A 17,871-nucleotide genomic window follows, 5' to 3' on the forward strand; every position below is an offset into this window, starting at 1 on the left:
TAATAAAGGAAATTCAAGGAACACACTTATATGTAGGCAGAAGGAGTGGTGAAATGCTGAAATGGCTTTGCAATCAGGGGCAAAACCAGTCAATACCCACCGGGCATTAATAATCAGTTGCATTACCAGATACAATTCATTTGCATTTCTACGGACAAGAAATAGTTGCATTACTAGATGTGTACTGCAATTTTCAGAGTTGTAAATATCTCAAAAATAAGGAAAGTCTCACATAAATTGGGGGTGATACCCTAGGCAAGGATACCTTATAGTCTTCTTGCCCATTTCAAAGTCTTTGACAATTTTCCCTGACAAGAAAATACCCACAGGATTTTGGTGATTAACTGGATGTAGAGATGGTGAGCAGGGAGGAAGAGAGAAAAGTCAACTGTAACCATTTCATTCAAAGAGACTGAGGAACATTCAGCCAAGTTGTTGAAGATGGAACAGAAGGATGCAGTGGGAGGGTTTTGTAGGGAGAGGACCATGGGAAATGCGGTCAGGGAAGAGAATGCAAAGAAAAATACAGAGGTGAGCATATAAACCAGAGTTATTTACATCTTGGGCCATAACAAAGGAGAACAGCAATGTGATGCAAGGTAGGACTAGCTGGCTACAAGGTTTGAATAATTATTCCTAGTAGTCCTGTGTCTATAGTGTCTTTAGTGTCAGTGTTAGAATTTTTCATTTATCCCATGTCCTTCTGGCACTTGTCCCTATGTACCTCTTTGCTTGGAGTAGAAGCCTAAAAGAAAGATGAAGATTAAAAATATAGAAAGTGATTTTGATTTAACTAAACTGATTTAATGAAAATAACTCTTAAGGACAGAGAATCATGTCTTGTGTTTCTTTCTGTTCCTGGGATGACTAGCATAATAGCCAGCAATTATATTTCATAAATAGGTAGAATGAAAGATTAATGTTTTGGACTATGGCCTGAAGAGTTCAAGGATTTACCCCAGTTCATGTAGCTGTTTGGGTAAAGATTCTAGGATTCAGACCCAATTCTTCTGACTCTAAAGCTCATGTCACTAGGATGAGTGATTTAAATTATAATATCTCATGAAATTTTCAGCTTACCAGTTATTAGGAAAAATGAAAATGTATTTCTTTAGCTTTTAACTTCTCCTGTTCCAGTAACTAAATATAACTGCAAATTTTAGATATACTTTTTCTAAGGAGAAGTGACTTTCTATAAGGACCAAGTTTGAAATCAGATGGACCAAACAGGCAATCTACTAACTGTGTAACCTTGGGCAAGTTATTTAACCTTTCTGAGCCTTAATTTTCTCATCTGTAATATGATGATAATATTGACCTCTATGAAGGTATAAAAGTTAAATGAGATAAAGTATATAAAAAGTATAAGTATAATAGATGCCGTAACAGATACTGGCTTTTTTTTTCCTTCTAAAGCTTAAAGCTTTCACATGCTTAACGCATACCAAAATCTGCTTTTATTTGAACAGGGGCTATATTAAGCATTTAGCTCTTTTGCCTAATTCTTCATCAGTCTAAATTTAGTTTTTTCAATATAATTTCTTTAGTAAAAAAAAAAAATTTCTTTAGTAAGATCTTTGTTTCTTGTTATGTTTATCACCTATTTCAGATACTTTGCTTTTCTCTCTTTCTTCCCAGTATACTAAGCTTTACCACTATGTGTTTCCAGAATCACACTGCTGGATTACAACTTAAATTGGGTTTGGTTTGTTATAGTTTTTGGAAACTCAACATAAAAATGTAAGATAACGCAGTGACTATTGTTATTATTTGCCACTCGCTTGTTACATGTCCCTGTGAACATGGACCAGTGGAGCACACCAGTGCAAGAAGTGTCTGTCTGCCCCCAAACAAATGAGAGCCCATTGTGATCCTCCTCCCTCCTTCCCTTAGTTTTTCTGACTGGCAATCAGAAGGCTCTACGTGATGAAACCGTATATGCTCACTTTGGAGCAACTGAAGGCATTTAGACCTTTTCATTGCTAGGTGTTGTATTTGCAGAGTTATTTACACCACCTAGCAACCTGGCCCAAGACAAACAATCCCTATTAGCTACACAGTGACTTGCTATACCTGTCATTGCTCTGTTAATGTAACAGCAAACATTCACTGTACCTAGAAGATGGCATTCCCCTCCCCCCCTTTCCTGTTAAGTTAATTTCATTCTCTGGTTGTTTTATGGTCTTTAGAACTAATTCATTAGATGACAGAAGCTTCCCATTTGAAAGACCCAGGAGAGGTCACTTGGTTCAATCCTCCATACCTAAGCAAGAATATTATAATTTTTCTCATAGACTGAGCATTTCCAGTGATGGGGAGAGAGAATCAGTTTTGAGATATCCTTTCCATCACTGGATTGTTCTGATTCATTATATTCACAGATTGCTTTTTTCAGTTGCTTAGAAGGGACCTTAGAGACCACTCTAGTTCAATTCCTTCAGTTTGCGGACGAGGAAATTGAAGCCGAGAGAGTTTAGGTGACTTGCCCAAGGCCAAACAACTAATTTATGACACAGCTGGGACTCCTGACTCCTGGTAGCTTATTTCCAAATCATTAAACTGCAAAATTACTGAAGTCATAAAAGCTGAGTAGTATTAAGTGCTATTATGCAGTGTATAAATGCTTTAGATGCAGCATATTTTAGCATAGCAAATATTTGTGTTGTACTGTGGGTAAACTTATTTTGATTTTTATGGAGAAAATCTAAGTCCTTTTAATTGTGTGAGAAACTCCCTGCGCTAAACAGGGCTCTTTTTTTCCCCCTCTCCTTTTTAGAGGAGGGAAAAAGAAGTCATCAGTCTGGTTCTTACATCTAAGAAGTCATATGATCAAAAAGACACAAAAACACAGTTTCCTGCCTCACATGAGGGTTGTGGAGTGGCCTGGAGCCAGTGGCTTTTTTATATTCCTGTCAGGCTTTGGTCCCAGTGGCAATGTGGATGAGAGCCTGTCCATATGCCGGGGGACTTTGAAAGGTCGCCTGGCCTCTCCCTGCCTTCTGGAAGGACTGCACTTAAACGGAATCTGCAACCTTTGTGTCCTGTGAAATTATACACTGGAAGCTTTAAGGTCACCCCTTGCCCTTTGTGTTGGGGGGAAGGGGGTGGTCGTAAAGGGGAGGATACAACACTGATTGGCTAAGATGGGAGAAGCTGAGAGACTCTGAAAGGGTTTTTGAGGTCAATACGGACAGACTTGGGGGAAGGAACATTGGAAATGGCGGTGTCAGGCGCTGACAAGCAGTGCTATCTGTTCTGAAAAATAACCCAGAGCCTTAGAAAGAGGACCTGGCAGCAGCTTGGGGCCTGAGATCCAATGGGCTAGCCCTAATGTCTTTTCAGTTGTAGATTCAAAAATATTTATTTAAGGCTTATCAGATGTATCAACGAGAAAGACATCTTATTCCCAAGTTTCAAATTTTTAGTCTCATAGCCTTATAAAGATAGATGACCAGACTCTTGTTCCTCAGCAACAGAAAGATTACTCTATTATTTATTATCCCACGGTATTTTGAACCCCTATATAGCATGCATCATGGCTGGCTTTTCATTTGTGTTTGTGGCTAACTTCCCTACTGGGCTAAAGCACTGAAGAGTAGGGACCTTTTTTTTTTAAATTATGAAATATATAAGGCATACCAAAAGATAAAGAGGATGCCCTCGTTACACCTTTATATCCCCACACGGCTTCTAAGAAGCACAGCACCTAGCATGCACTAGGAAAGTTTTGTAGAATTGCAGTACAAACTTCCTTCTTATACTTTCGCAATCATCCTTCCTGTCTCTTGCAGATCATGCGGAATCAGAATCGTCTTCTCTGGGAGCCTGAGTTCTCAAGGTCAATGCAAATATACTCTGATATTCATGGAAATAGTAACTGCTCTGAAAGTCCTTAGAACAGTGATGTCCATATTAGATAGTCCTAATTTTTAATGATGGTTAGAACTCAGAAGTAGTGTTCTGTGCAGGTGACTTAAAGTTTAAATAAAGGAATGAAACAATAAAGGTATAAATAGCTAATCAGAAAATAGATTTGGCCTTAAATGATAGTAGTTTGTTATCTGTGTTTACTGTTACATTCTTTAACTACCACTGATTTTTTTGTGGAGGTCTCAAAAGTGTCTCATGAAAATGAATATATGTATGTTCATGTATGATTGAAGCATTATGCTGTACACCAGAAATTGACACAACTTTGTAAACTGACTATACTTCAATAAAATATAAAAGTGGCTCATGGAAGGCAGAGGATTTTGAAGAAAGGAACATACTTGAGTTGAGGAGAGGCTAGGAGGTTAGTCATGTGTGTATGGGTGTGAGGTGTGGGGGAGGGAAAGGAGCTATGTGGTGGATTCAGGAGGAACGTTAGACAAAAGCCAATGATAAAATAACCCTTGAGAAAGGGATAATACTCACCAACGAGCTAAGGACTAAGCAAGTCCATAGAATTTATACCTCTCCTGACCTGACTGTAATAATTACATGAAACTTTTCCCTCGTGTTTGTCTCTCCAACAATATTTGTAGCCCTTTGTCCCAGTTTCAGTTTAAGCTACTTCCTTATTCCGTTTCCAACTGCCTTGCCTGGTAGAGTCTGTGAAATATAAACCCTCGCTTATTACCTCCTCATTGCAGTTCCCTGGCTGACACTTATTCTGAATTTTCTACCTGATCAGTGGTAGTTTCTAATGTGCCCCAGTGGAAAACCCTCTTTCACCATCACATCCAGCAGTCACTAGAGTCTATCACTTCTGCCTTCTCAGTATCGCTCAGATTCTTTCCACTCTCTCTCTCATAACTTTTTCCCATCCTCCATCCATTCATCTAACCTCTACCCTTAAACAGAATCATCTTTCAAATCTAATCAGGCCACTTCCCTTCACTTCTCCATGCTTCTTTGCCCATAAGAGAAAAAAAAATTCTCTACCCTATTTTTCCATTCCTATCTTCTACATCTCTGATCACTTCCCATCAGCCCTGCTGACATCTTTCCCTCTTCCCAAATTAACAGCATGATTTCTTTCACATGTCCATGTCTTTGTGCATGCCTGTTCCTCTGACTCATATTCTGTATACCTCTTTCCAATTCATCCTGGAGAGCAATCTTCCCTTCTTTGTACTTCAAAAATTTGTATCCATCTCTCTCAGAGAGCTTCCCATACTACATATTAATCACTTGTTTACATGTATGTCCTCTGTTAGATTGCAAGCCCCTCTGGAGCAAGCATGTACTGTCTTGTTCATCTTTGCATGGTCCTTATCGCTTAACACAGAGCCAGCACCCTAGGCGATTAACAAAGCATTTGTCGATTCAGTGAATGAGCTGAACAGAAAATGTCTAAGGTGTGACCACCTTCCTCACAGAAATGGGAGTTTTTTGTGACCACCTTCCTCACAGAAATGGTGTAGTTTTGTGATTTTGGTGGCAAATCTAATGAGTGCCTTTCTCAGATGCCTGTGGTGAGAACTGATGTGAGAATGTCTGTAATAAGGTCCTTGAATACCTTAGAAGCTTAGGTCTAAGCTTTAGGTATTTAAGCAACATACCAAAAACCCAGTTGCTTGTATTCTCTTTCTAAGAATGATCTCAGGTGCCCTTTAAGGCTTAATGTAAGGCCTCAAAAAGTATCCTACCTGAAAATTTTTTTTGACTTGTCATTTTCTGATTATTTTTTATAAACTTGATTTTCTGTACTATTTCCCTGCTTATTAGGATTATTCCTTTCCTCTGATTTCTTTTGACGTGCTTCTACCATCTTTGAAGTTATCATATTTGGAGAAAATAGTCCAAAGCAGCTAAGCCCTTAGTAAGAGGAAGAAAATAATCAGCCACCAGAGCGCTTGGTTTGGGGGCGGTGCTAGTTTATATACACGCGTGCGTGCAAAATCCTGTAGCTTGTCGCTGGGTTAACGTCTCAGTTTTCATTTTGCGGTAAATAATGTCACCTTTTCTTCTTGAGGCATATTTTTAAATTCATTAAAAACAGATGAAGCAGGTCGGAACCTACTGTTTGTTCTCTCTCATTTAAGGACTTTTTTTGGCCCTGAGTTTCTCAAATCCTGAATTCTCTAATTGCCAATATTTAAAGTGTGAGAATTTTCCCTATAATTTTCTTATTTCAGAAATTTGGTATGGGGGTTGGAGGTGGTGTTGTCTGAAGGTTGCTTGAGACAGAGCTGAAAATCTGACCGCACTGTGTCCCTCCGCCGTAGCAGAGTCCCTTGTCTCGGCTCAGAGCTGCCCTGTCCCCCAGTCCCTTCTCTGGATGGCTGCACTGATAGATGGCTGCTCCTCGGGGAGCTGCATGGATCAGCCCTCCGTCCATTACCACGGAGCAGGATTATAATTTATAGCCCCAGATGGTGACTCACTATCCCACCGCTCCCCACTCAACTTCAGTAAGGCGGCAGAGGTATTAACTATTAAGTTGCTTCCTTTTTAAAATAATTGATGCTATATGCAAAGGGCTCTGTATAAAAATAGTTATAAAAATATTGGGAAAAGTAAAGTTTCATCAAGATGGGAAGAACATTATGCATTACAATAAAAAATAAACAAGCGCATGGTCAGGTTTATTTTTCTTGGTCCACTTCCCTGTGGAAATGTGGTTTTGAGGCACAAATTCGGTGGTCAGATTCCTGAATTTTCATAGGGAGTTGTCAACTCTTTCTTCTTCTTGGTTGATTCTTAAAGCTTATGGGTCTACCCCTTATATGAAAACCCAGAATGTTTGCATTCCAGGTTTTTGACAGAGAATAGAACCTATAATTCTTAGCTACTCAATTTTTTTGAAAGCTTGAGTGTGATAAATAATGGTCAGGGAATATTTCCCGAAGGAGATGTAGTCCATGTCCTTCTGGATTAAATCAGACTTTCAGCTGTTTTCTTGGAATCTCTTACTGTGAGTATTGCTTTTCCAGAATACTTGGGAATCTTACCCTGTTGTGCTCTAAAAACTGTCCAAGAAATGCTGCTGTATTTGCTTTGAGAGTGTTGTTGAGGCTATTTTATCATCTTGTGAGGATCAGTGGAACAAAGGCCTCTCAGGCCTAGGTAGTGTAAAACTGCTTCTCCTGGACGGTTGGTATGTTTTTCTTACTTGGATAATTGTGTTTCTCCTTACTTTGATCCACAGACAGCTCTGGTTCAAATTTGTGAACCATCTATAACAGTTGTTAGTATACAAATTATTTTTGTCTGATGGTTTTTGCCTTGGGATTTTTTTTAACTTTTTATTCTCATTTTCCCTTTACCTGTTTACCTACTGTTCTGTGTGCATTTTTGTCAACAGCCTCAAGTCCTTTCTAGAACAAAGTCCATGTGTCTGTCTCCTAATATATATTTATTTGTCAATTTAAGAAGTCAAACTTACTATATTCAGTCTCAAATAATATTATATATCACTTTTTATAATATAATATCACCATACTACTATAACTTTTGAATTTTAGAATGTAGCTATAATGTGTTTTTGAACTCGTAAGATCTTTAACAGCTCCACAGTGTGAACCACGGAACAGCATTTATTAGACAGGATGTTGAGGCCAGATGACGCCTGGAAGTCTTACTGTGTAATTTAATCCTAAGAGCTGTGTTGTTTGGCTTCACTAGACTCCGAGTGTGCATATGTAATTATGTGCGCATGTGTAAAAAGCCCAGCCCTGATAGGAAAGAGAGGGAGGAACATCATTAGCAGAGATTAGATTTGTCTCTCCAGCTGGGCAATGTGCCTCTGAATTCCAAGGGCTTTCCCCAGTGTAAATTATTAGACTGACTCAGCTGCTGTTCAATTCCCCTCTGGCTGAACTGCTTTTGCTAATGCTGTTAAGCTGTGGCTCAGGAGACAAAATGTCCTGAGGTACTAGATAGATCTTATGCATGTAAAAAAGAAAACCTCCCTCCTTCATATTCACAGGATGGGGGTATACAGTCTTCTCAAATCAAAAATAAAAAGGCAAAATGGAGAAAAAGATAAACTGTGTGCCAAACTTCAGCTACATATACAGGGCTTTGGAAATTGTTAGTGGACTGAAATCATTCCTGTCTAGCTAAAGCAAATAGGAGTAATCTAATCCAAAGAGTTTAATTCGAATCTGTTGAGAAATCTGACTTTAGATCTGCTGCTGTTCTAAAATTGGTGAAGTCTAAACAAATTAACCCCACTCAGACACTCTAATCCAGATTCAGGTTCAGGACCACAGGAGGGTCTTGTCTGAAGTTCTTCAATGATAGTAGTACACTAATAACATGAAAACTTGAACCTTCTTAATATAGCATGAAGCACAAGGCTCAGCATACTGTACATATCAACTGGTTGAGTAGAATTCACAGCTACAGTAAAAGATCTATTTCATTTTTTTCTATTGACAGCTAAAGTTATGTATATTAAATTAATGCAATTCAGAAAGACATGGTGTCTTCTCTGATTTTATTGCCTAAGGTAGCCAACTTATTGATTGCACTTAAACCTAATGTTCGAGTTTATCCATTGAACATCAATCAGGGAGAATAAATGAAATGTAGATAATATAGAAGCTGTAATTAAGTGATAGTTTAAAAATTTTTAAAGTCATTAACAATTTTTTCTTACCAGCCCTATTAACAAGTACCAAAATTGTCTGACCTGTGTTTTCTTCCCCCACTTTCCTCTGCTTTTCCTTCGGGGAGAGTGTTAGTATACTGAGGAATAGGACTAAAATGCAAAGGACAGGGAAATCAGATAGCAGTGGGGTCGTCCACTGATCCATTTTCAGGACTGTGAAGTGCCCAGCACTGTGCCTGGGCTCTCAGCCACATCATCGGTATTAGCAGCAGCAGTAGCAGCTGTGCTTACACTCTGCGTGAATAGGAGCCTAAACAGTGCATTAACTTAAGCTGAAATGCTGGATGTGGTTGGGAGCATATTATCTTACCTCCTGTTACTGAACACTTTATGAAGAAGGGAAGTTTTCAACACAAAAGGTTAAGGGGAGAAAGCCTGAGTTTTCAGTGAGCAGAAGAACAACATTATAAGAACAGGTGAAGGAGTTAGCACAGCTCCAAGAACAGCTCTCTGGTAGTCATCATTGCCCGGGAAGGTGGAGAGGAACGTGCACTGGTGGAGATGGGGCGTAAATTGGTGCCAAAAGTTCACACTTGAACTTGAGAGCTGTTATACACGTATCAGGCTGTGGAAACTAATTGGATTGTCATTAAAAGTTAGAGTTGGCAGTCAGGCCAGCTTCATGGGTGTGTAATCGGGGCATTTACTCAGGGCCCTGATCTTGGTTTAATGTTCTTCTGTCTCTATCTTAAAATTCTTTTTGAGGGGAGAGGGGAAGAGGGGATTTTCTTTAATTCTGATTTTATTCTGTCCATCAGAGCTCTTTTAACTCGGTTTACAAATATACATAATTTTTGTGAAATGTTAAATTAGAGTAAAAATTCAAAATGACAAGCAATATTAACTATCTAAGATTTATACTGTACCATTTTATTCACTTGAAAGTATTTCAGGGTCTTAAGTAAATTAATTTTTCTTATTAATATGGAAAATGAGAATGGATTCCATATTTTCATGCACATGCCCTCTCCATTATATTCTCATGGTATTTTCACTCTTCTTTTTTCTAATTTTTTTTTAATTGAAGTATAGTCAGTTTTATACTATACCTCAGTTTTAATTGAAGTATAGTGTAATTGTGTTATCTATCTTGAGATTCTTAAAAGTTGATTCTTGAACAAAGGGTGTTTCATTTTCATTTTGTACTAGCTCTGAAAATTTCATAGCCAGTTCTGTTAGCAATATATATAATTGTCCTAAGCCCTTAGATAATATTCTCAATACATCTCAGTATGTTGATTTCCTGTGGTATGACCCTTTTTGCTCAAAGGCCAGCATGTTTATACCTTCCTGTCTACTGTTAGATTTCTAGAATTGGCTCTGAAAAAAATGGGTTTGTGCCAGGGAATGACTTAAGGAGAAGTCTGTCTCAGTTTTATGTCCCCCAAACAATGCTATTTTGCTAATAAGATATACGCACATTATTTAATGTGATAGCATGACTCCAGAAACTATATAGTTTGCTCATTCTAGTTAGTGTGGTCTTGAACAAAAGTTTTCTGATCATTGCGGGGGTAATGAATAACGGTTTTTAAGAAGCCAAATTCTTCTGATCAGTGAAAAGAGACTAGTTAGCCAAGAATTCAAAACTTTTCATGATGTGGCACCACCTTATAGTTAGAGCTATTCTTGTCACTGCCCTCCATGCACCTTTTGCTCCAACTATTCCAAACTGCTTGCCATTCCTGGAAAAAGCCATTTGTTTTCTTACCTTCCATTCCTTTCTTTATGAAATTCTCTTTGATAAGAATGTCTGCTTTTTTCCAAGTAGCACTTCTGCCTCTCCCACCCCCCACTCTTTTCCCACTGGTATGACTCTTACTCTTCAAGGTCCCACTTTGGTGCTTGAGTTAGTCATTCCACCTGCTGCTGTGTCATGGCTCACGCAGCTCTTGAGGCCTTTCTTAATTCTGCCTTGCTTTCTGGTTACCTGTTTACTTGCCTGTCTGGCACACTAGGTTGTATACTTCTTGAGGGCGGGACTGTTTAAACTGTCTCTATTCCATCATCCATGGCATGGTAACCCAATGTCTGGTACATGCTCAGTGCATGTTTACTAAGTGTCTTAATCTATTCTGGTTGCTATAACAAAATACCACAGACTGGGTGGTTTACGAACCAAGAGAAATTTATTTCTCACAATTCTAGAGGCTGGAAGCCTGAGATTAGGTGCCAGCATGGTTGGATGAGGGCCATCTTCTGGGTCACAGACTTCTCATTTTATTCTCACATGGTTAAAGGGCAAGGGAGCTCTCTGGAGCCTCTTTTATAAGGGCACTAATCTCATTCATAAGGACTCCACCCTAGTGACCTGAGCACCTCCCAGAGGCTCTACCTACTAATGCCATCACTTTTTAGGATTTTGGTATATGAATTTGGGGACATATTCAGACCATAGCAATGAGTGAATTGGAAGGATAACTCTAGTTCCCTTACAGTGTTATCTCGTGTATTTAAGGTACTTGGTTGTAATTCCCTGAAGTGAAATAATCAGTTGATCTTATTAGAAATAGTTTCTACTTTAAGAATCATTTGTGGGAAGAGAAATCTTAAAAACTGGGCTGTCGTTGGGAATGAAGCCCCTTAGAATTGTATAATGTAGTGACTCTGAGGGAAAGAGTAGTGAGAGTCCAGTAATAGAAAAGTTAAAAAAGACTGGAGAGCCCCAGAGTTGTCAGGAAAAATTACCTAAAACATTTTGAAGTCAGAAAAACAGGAAGCCTGGGGTACCACTTGACTCTCAATTTAGCCATCCCTAGCCTGCAATTTAGTTCTCAACTTTTCTTTTTGTAGCGCCTTCCCTTAATTAAATTATACTGCCATGTTGAGAAAAGGCTCAAAATAAAGCCAGTAACATGGCAGGCCTGTTTAGGAGTATGATAAATACATTTTTAAAGCCCAAATAAAACAGTGAATCATATTTAATCGAATTGAAACATGTACAAAAGAATAAAGAAAATCTCTATGAGATGACATACAGTGATTTTCAGGATATATTCTTTTTTATTTTTATTTTTTATTGACATATAGTTGATTTACAATATTGTGTTAGTTTCAGGTATACAACAAAGTGATTCAGTTATAGATGTATTTTTTCAGATTCTTTTCCATTATAAATTATTATGAGACATTGATTGTATTTCCCTGTGCTATACAGTAGATCCTTGTTTATTTTATATATAGTGATGTGTATCTGTTAATCCCATACTCCTAATTTATCTCTCCCTCCTAATACATTCTTATTCCTCCACTTTGACTCTCAAACTAAATCCTAGCTATTGTGAAATTTGAGTCTCTTCTCTTGATTCTGCCTAGGTTGTAAGTAAGGAGAGAGAGAAAAAAAATAAATCAGAATCAGAACCTGAATCTACTAGGGTTAAAAAATAATCAGACTCTTCTTTAAGTTTCTCTGTGACCACAGCCAGTCTTGTCTTTGGTTTTGTCCCATGGGATTAGACACGTGTAGGCTAACAGAATACGCCACTAATCCAAAAACCTGGATTGTCCAAAGTATTGTATGTAGGTTAATTTCCAAGCACTGGTATAACTGGTGGACCATCCTAGCCCCGTTGTTATTTCAGTGATTATGAGAAGGCCATTTAGTAGACTCAGTATAAGGATTCTATGATTCCACATAGGTGTTTGTTTATTTATTTTCATATTTTAGATTTGGCTACTCTCTTCATTTCAGTCTTAGTGAGGTTGAATTGATGTCGCATTGCAAAATCAATTCTCACTAATGAAACTAGTTGTTTTTATGGGCTCTGGAAAAATTCTTCAAATGAAAGTTGGAAATTATAGAGTGGGGTGGGATCATCCCAGAGATGTGAGGTATATGCCCACAAAATTTCTATCCAGTAAAATGAAGTTTAAAAATTAATATTGGAAGCATGGCTAGAAAGGGAAAAAAAATCATGAAAGGACAATAGAAACAGAAAGGATTTAATGAGAAGGAAACTTTGATTTGCCTCAGTAAGTAAGGAAAAGGATTCATGAGGTGATTATGTGTTTGTCTGTGAACCCTCAGGATATAACTAATGTCTCCTTCCTTCACCATTTTCTGCCACCCAACCCTGGAGCTTTACCTCAACCTTTAATCAACACCAATTCTGGGGTAGGAGACTCTAGGGATGGCTTTTAGATTCTAAGGCCATGTAACCTTTACTGAGCTAAACTCTTAACTCATTTTATTCTATCAACTCATATTTATTAACTTTCATTTAGAAAGACTCAGAGATACCCCTGTCTCAAAGGATTTTACAGGATTCTAAATACCAAATCAATTCTAATATATGCATAAATGGAAAGTTATAACTCTAAAGCAATGTGATTGCATTTTAACAAAACTTGCCACAATTTACACAACTAAATGGACTTTGTCCCAGGCATCCTAGTAAGTGTCAGGAAAAGTATCAGTGTCCTTAGAGCACTGATAGTTTCCAAGGAGCCTGTTGGAAGGCTACTGGTGTGTTCTGGGAATTCTGCCATTGCTCAGGACAGCTCTGGGATTCTGCCTTCAGAATGCCTTTTGCAGATCTGAGTATTGGAATTAAGGGGAAGAAAAGCTCAAGTAGGTCCCCTCTCCCTCCATCCTTCCCCTGTTAACCACTGGTCTGGTTTCTGTTTTCTTTATCGTTATGTCTTTTCTGTAAATGGATTTCATATAAATTGACTCATACACAACTTTCTAAGAATCTATGATTGAAAATATGTGTGCATTAATGAGTTCAAATTATAATTTCTGAAGGGAGGCTTCTAAGTATGTCTATAAATTCCATCCTCTGTAATATTAATCTTTGTTTTGAGGCACTGCATACTGACTGTTTACAATCACAAATAGTGTATTATTCTGCCTTTATTTTTCTTTCCATTGGAACTATTTTGTACATTTATTATTTTCTAACACTTAGAATAAATATTTAATATTTATTGATGTTCTTCCTTGCCATCGTCATCTTGGACAGTTGGGACTTATCAAGGATCTTTTAGTAGTTTGCAAATTTTAGCTATATAATGGGCGTAGAAGTGGAAAGTACACCAATGAATAATTAAATGATGGGTTTGGATTACTCTCTAGCACAAGGTCAAATTCACATTCCAAAACAGTGGCATGAGACAGGTGAAAAATGATTGATTTTTGCCAATTTCAAATTTCTATTCTTGGTAAAGCTCAGAATGTCCTATCCTACATTTTCTAGAGTATCATCTTGACTGAAGCATTATTTTAAAAAATTAAAACTTAGGACTGCTTGGATGAGCAAAAACAATGTTAAAGAGAAATTTGAACATCTAAAGCAATAGGATCTTTCACTAATATGGTTTTAATTACTTTTCTATTAAAATTAGACATTGGATCCAGAGTCTAGAGTTCCTGCCTCCCCCTGGAGTTTTTATCCTGGTTATCTGTACAGTCTTCTCTGAGAAGTGACAAGAGCTGTTAGTGATTTGGTAAAAACTTCTGGTCCTGTTCAGCCTTTCCTCCAGTTGCCCTCCCCTAGTTTTCTGCCTTTCACCTGCACTAGTCCTGTGATTAGGAATTTTGTAGAATGGTAATTATGAGAATAACAATAATCTAATTTCAATTTAAAAATTCTCCACAAATGACTATCGAAACTACTTTGTTATTTGAAAATGGTTCCTTTGGCTCTTTTGATGATTTTAGACACCTGGCTGTGTGGTCCCTTGAAAAATCCTTAAAAAAAATTTCTGCTCTAATGTGATCTTGATGAACCATCATTAGAATGAGCTGTGCTTAAATCATTTCATTCACAGATATTACTAAAACTTGGTAGCAAACCTATTATTTTAAAGGAGGTAATGGAGTTCTGTGCATTTAGCAAATTCCCACGTACAAAGGAAAGCCATAATCTCTTCATTAATTCTCCCAACAAACAGGTCTATTAATATGAATGAATCTTATGCAGAACTGCTGTCCAACTGGACATTCTGTGATGATGGAAATGCGCTATTTTGTGCTGTCCAGTATGGTTGCCATTAGTCACTTGGCTACTGAGCATTTGAAATGGACTAGTGCCTCCGAGGAACTGAATTTTTTATTTTATTTAATTTTAATTAATTTTAAGTTAAATAACCACATGTGACTAGAAGCTCCCATATTGGACAGTGCAAGTTTAGCGGTTTGATGTTAAAAGAGAATGGAGTAAACCCTATAGAAAGTGGGCATGTTTTAGAATTCTCCACTTGTTTTTATTTGTTGCTAGGAATTTTTACCTTTTATCCTAAATGTAGAACTCAAGCTTGAGGTAAGATGTGAGTCAAGTCCATATTTTTCTGACTTAGATCTTTCTTAATTAAATAGAAGACCATTATAATATTGACAGTAGAGCACTGTGGTTAACGGCATGGGCTTGGACTCGGGCTCAGGCTCAGGCTCTGGAACTGGAGTGAAACTGGGTTCAACTCTTGTCTTTACTACTTAGTAGCTATTGGTGAGTTATTTAAACACTCTGTGCCCCAACTGCTTTATCAACTAGAGGAGTAATAATAGTACCTTTCTCGAAGGGTTGATGTGAGGATTAGAGAAGTGAAAATAGGAAAAGTGTTTTGAACAGTGTTTGGCACCAATAATCTCAGAAAATGTTAGCTATTGTTATTAATATATTGTTTGTCAAATTGCTCTGTGTGCATGTACACGTGTATGTGCGTGTTTGTGTACGTGGGAAGTTCTCTTAACCAGAAAGTAAACTGCATCTTATGATATCAGGTCCTGTACTAGGTGCTGAGGCTAGATAAGGAGGAAAAGAAGTGAACAAGGAATGGAAATAAATAATACTTGGATTCTACCCCTAGCAAATATACAAACTAGTTAGGATGAATTATTTCTCTTGAAAAATAGAAATCATCACCCACTCACTGCTCCCTCCAATTTTAACAATCTATGATTCTGTCATTCCTAAGCGAGACCTGAAAATGCAATGCAGTGATGGCAGAAGGACCCTTGACAACTTCTTGCCTGCCAAGTACATTCAGGACTTGCCCAGGAACAGTCTGTAGGATCTGCAGCTTTGTGGGAAATTCCACATGTATCATTGGAAGACTGTTACTGATACTCTTCAATAACTCTGTTGTTATACTAAGCTGGCCATGAAGCTTACTTTCATGTAATATAGTATAAAACAAATGCATGATGTGTTATATTTATCTCTATTTCAATTATAACTCACCATCCAAAGAGTCCAAACTCTAACAGTAAACTTACTGGGAAAAGAGAACTTTCATAATATAATTTCATCTAGCAAAATTTTCCCTCTTCTCTCATCTGGTTAGAGTCATGAGCAGTAGCTCCTGACAGCATAGCCCACCAATTCTTACTAAGCAGTATGCCATCCATCATTTCCCCGTGGCTGGCATATATTTTAATAGCAACAGTTAGCATCGAGATTCTACTTAATAGCTTGAAAAGCACTTTCATGTCCTTTATCTCATTTAATACTCTCATAAGTCACATGAGGAAGACCATTTTTCAGAACCCATGTGTAGGAAGCTGCCTCCACTATTAGTATTTAATCACAATGTGAATATCATTTAGTTTTCATTGGTGAAATGCTTTTTTGGAACATATTACATGGTATTAAGACTCATAGAAGACCTGAATATAATAAATAGTATTTTATATATTTAGAGGGGAAAGTATTCCCCATACATCAGCCCAGGCAGAAAAAACAGATTGTCCAATAGATACCCAACTGCTATAGACCCCATAACTGACACCAGAGTTCAAGTTTTCTCACCAAACCAAAATATCTGGAGAAGCCAGAGACTGACCTTTTACTAGCTGACCTTTTACAAGCTCAGCTATGCTTGTTGCATTTCCGGCTTGACCATTTTGTCTCTGCCGTTAGCATCAGGATCTCCACTGGTATGGTACTTAGGATCAGATCTATTTTCAGTCCTTCTGAAAGCACTCTGTTCTGTGCTTTTGGAGGTTGCATCAATGGACGTCCTTACCCTCTGGTTTTCTATTGGGTTCAACCAATGGGAAGCATCTGCAGGGTCTCAGCTAGCAAGAGGAGAGTGAGATTGGGGTTCAATATTAATTCCCCTGGCTCCATCCCTATCAGGTCATTGAACTTTGATTGCATCCTTCTACCAAAAGCCACAGCTCCTCTGGATAACATTCTTCTATAGCTGTGCTCTCCAGGTTCTGGTAATTTTTCCCCTGCCAGTTAACAGCATTTTGACTGTTACTAGCTTTGGGAAATGGCACCATCCTTGTTGCTTTTCCTGCCCCCTCCTTCGTAAGTAGTCTCATTACATTCTCCTCATTTGCTACATTCAAGTGTGCCATCTATTTCCTGCCAGGGCCTGGGTTTATAAAGGGTCCTGCAACAAATTCAGTGTTAGTGCCTGCTTCTGCTGCTCACTTATCATACAGGCAGTGTTCACACAGACTTCAGAAAATATTAATTCAGAAAAATGATTATTATAGCATAAAAACCTTCCTTCAGTTCAACCCCAAGTACATTTGGAATATGAATTAATCTCTAATTAGATTCAGTTTATTTTTTTCTTTAGAAGCATACCCAGTCTACAAAGGAAGATACATATGACAGAGTAAATAGGGGGAGGGTGTAGCTCAAGTGATGGAGCACGGGCTTAGCATACACAAGGTCCTGGGTTCAATCCCCAGTACTTCCTCTAAAAATAAACAAATAAGGAAACTTAACTACCCCTCCAAAAATAAACATATGACATAGTATACAAATGTAGTTATATGTTAATATTGTGATATTTATTATAGGTAATTATTAAATATGTTTTTATTCCTCACATAAATTCCTTACTTGTGCCACTGATACTCTCTCTTTATTAGGGGATTATTAATCTCTCAACATACGTGATTCTTCAAATTACATCCCCCCCCCCTTTTTTTTTCAAACGAGACAAAGCATTGCGACTATGAGAGTGATCAAAGTGGTCTCAGGGCCTGGGGCCAATGAATATTGGTGTCATATCCTATAGGGTAGGTCATTGCTAATTTCTGGGCTAAGCTGCTCTACTTAACCCCTTGGAAATAAATGGTCTTTTCATTATAAAATGAAAATAGCCACTCTTTGGGACAACTTGAAGGTTGTTATATCCCTGGATATACATGGTTATATCCCTGGAATGACCAAGGACGGATGTGCCGTAAAATACATATACTTACTTGGTCTTACTCCTTAACCATATGGATATTATTATTAATAAAGAATATACTATCTTATTTTAGAATAAAATATTTATGCCTTTAAAATATAAATAGCAAA

The 17,871-nt window shown here is 37.8% G+C and overlaps 1 protein-coding gene across 3 annotated transcripts in view; it reads left to right on the forward strand.

Moving 5' to 3' along the window:
* MAP3K13 (mitogen-activated protein kinase kinase kinase 13) overlaps positions 1-17,871 on the forward strand; it is a 152,795-nt gene that overhangs the window by 82,749 nt on the left and 52,175 nt on the right. The window contains exon 3 of one of the 3 annotated variants that reach the window (XM_064493468.1): positions 3,792-3,838. The exons of the other annotated variants lie outside the window; for them this stretch is intronic. The gene's annotated coding sequence lies outside the window, so the exon portion shown is untranslated. The remainder of the gene's footprint in view (positions 1-3,791; positions 3,839-17,871) is intronic. 3 annotated transcript variants of the gene reach the window in all.

This window comes from Camelus dromedarius, chromosome 2 (assembly GCF_036321535.1).
Source record: "Camelus dromedarius isolate mCamDro1 chromosome 2, mCamDro1.pat, whole genome shotgun sequence".
In the NCBI taxonomy this organism is placed as follows: Eukaryota; Metazoa; Chordata; class Mammalia; order Artiodactyla; family Camelidae; genus Camelus; species Camelus dromedarius.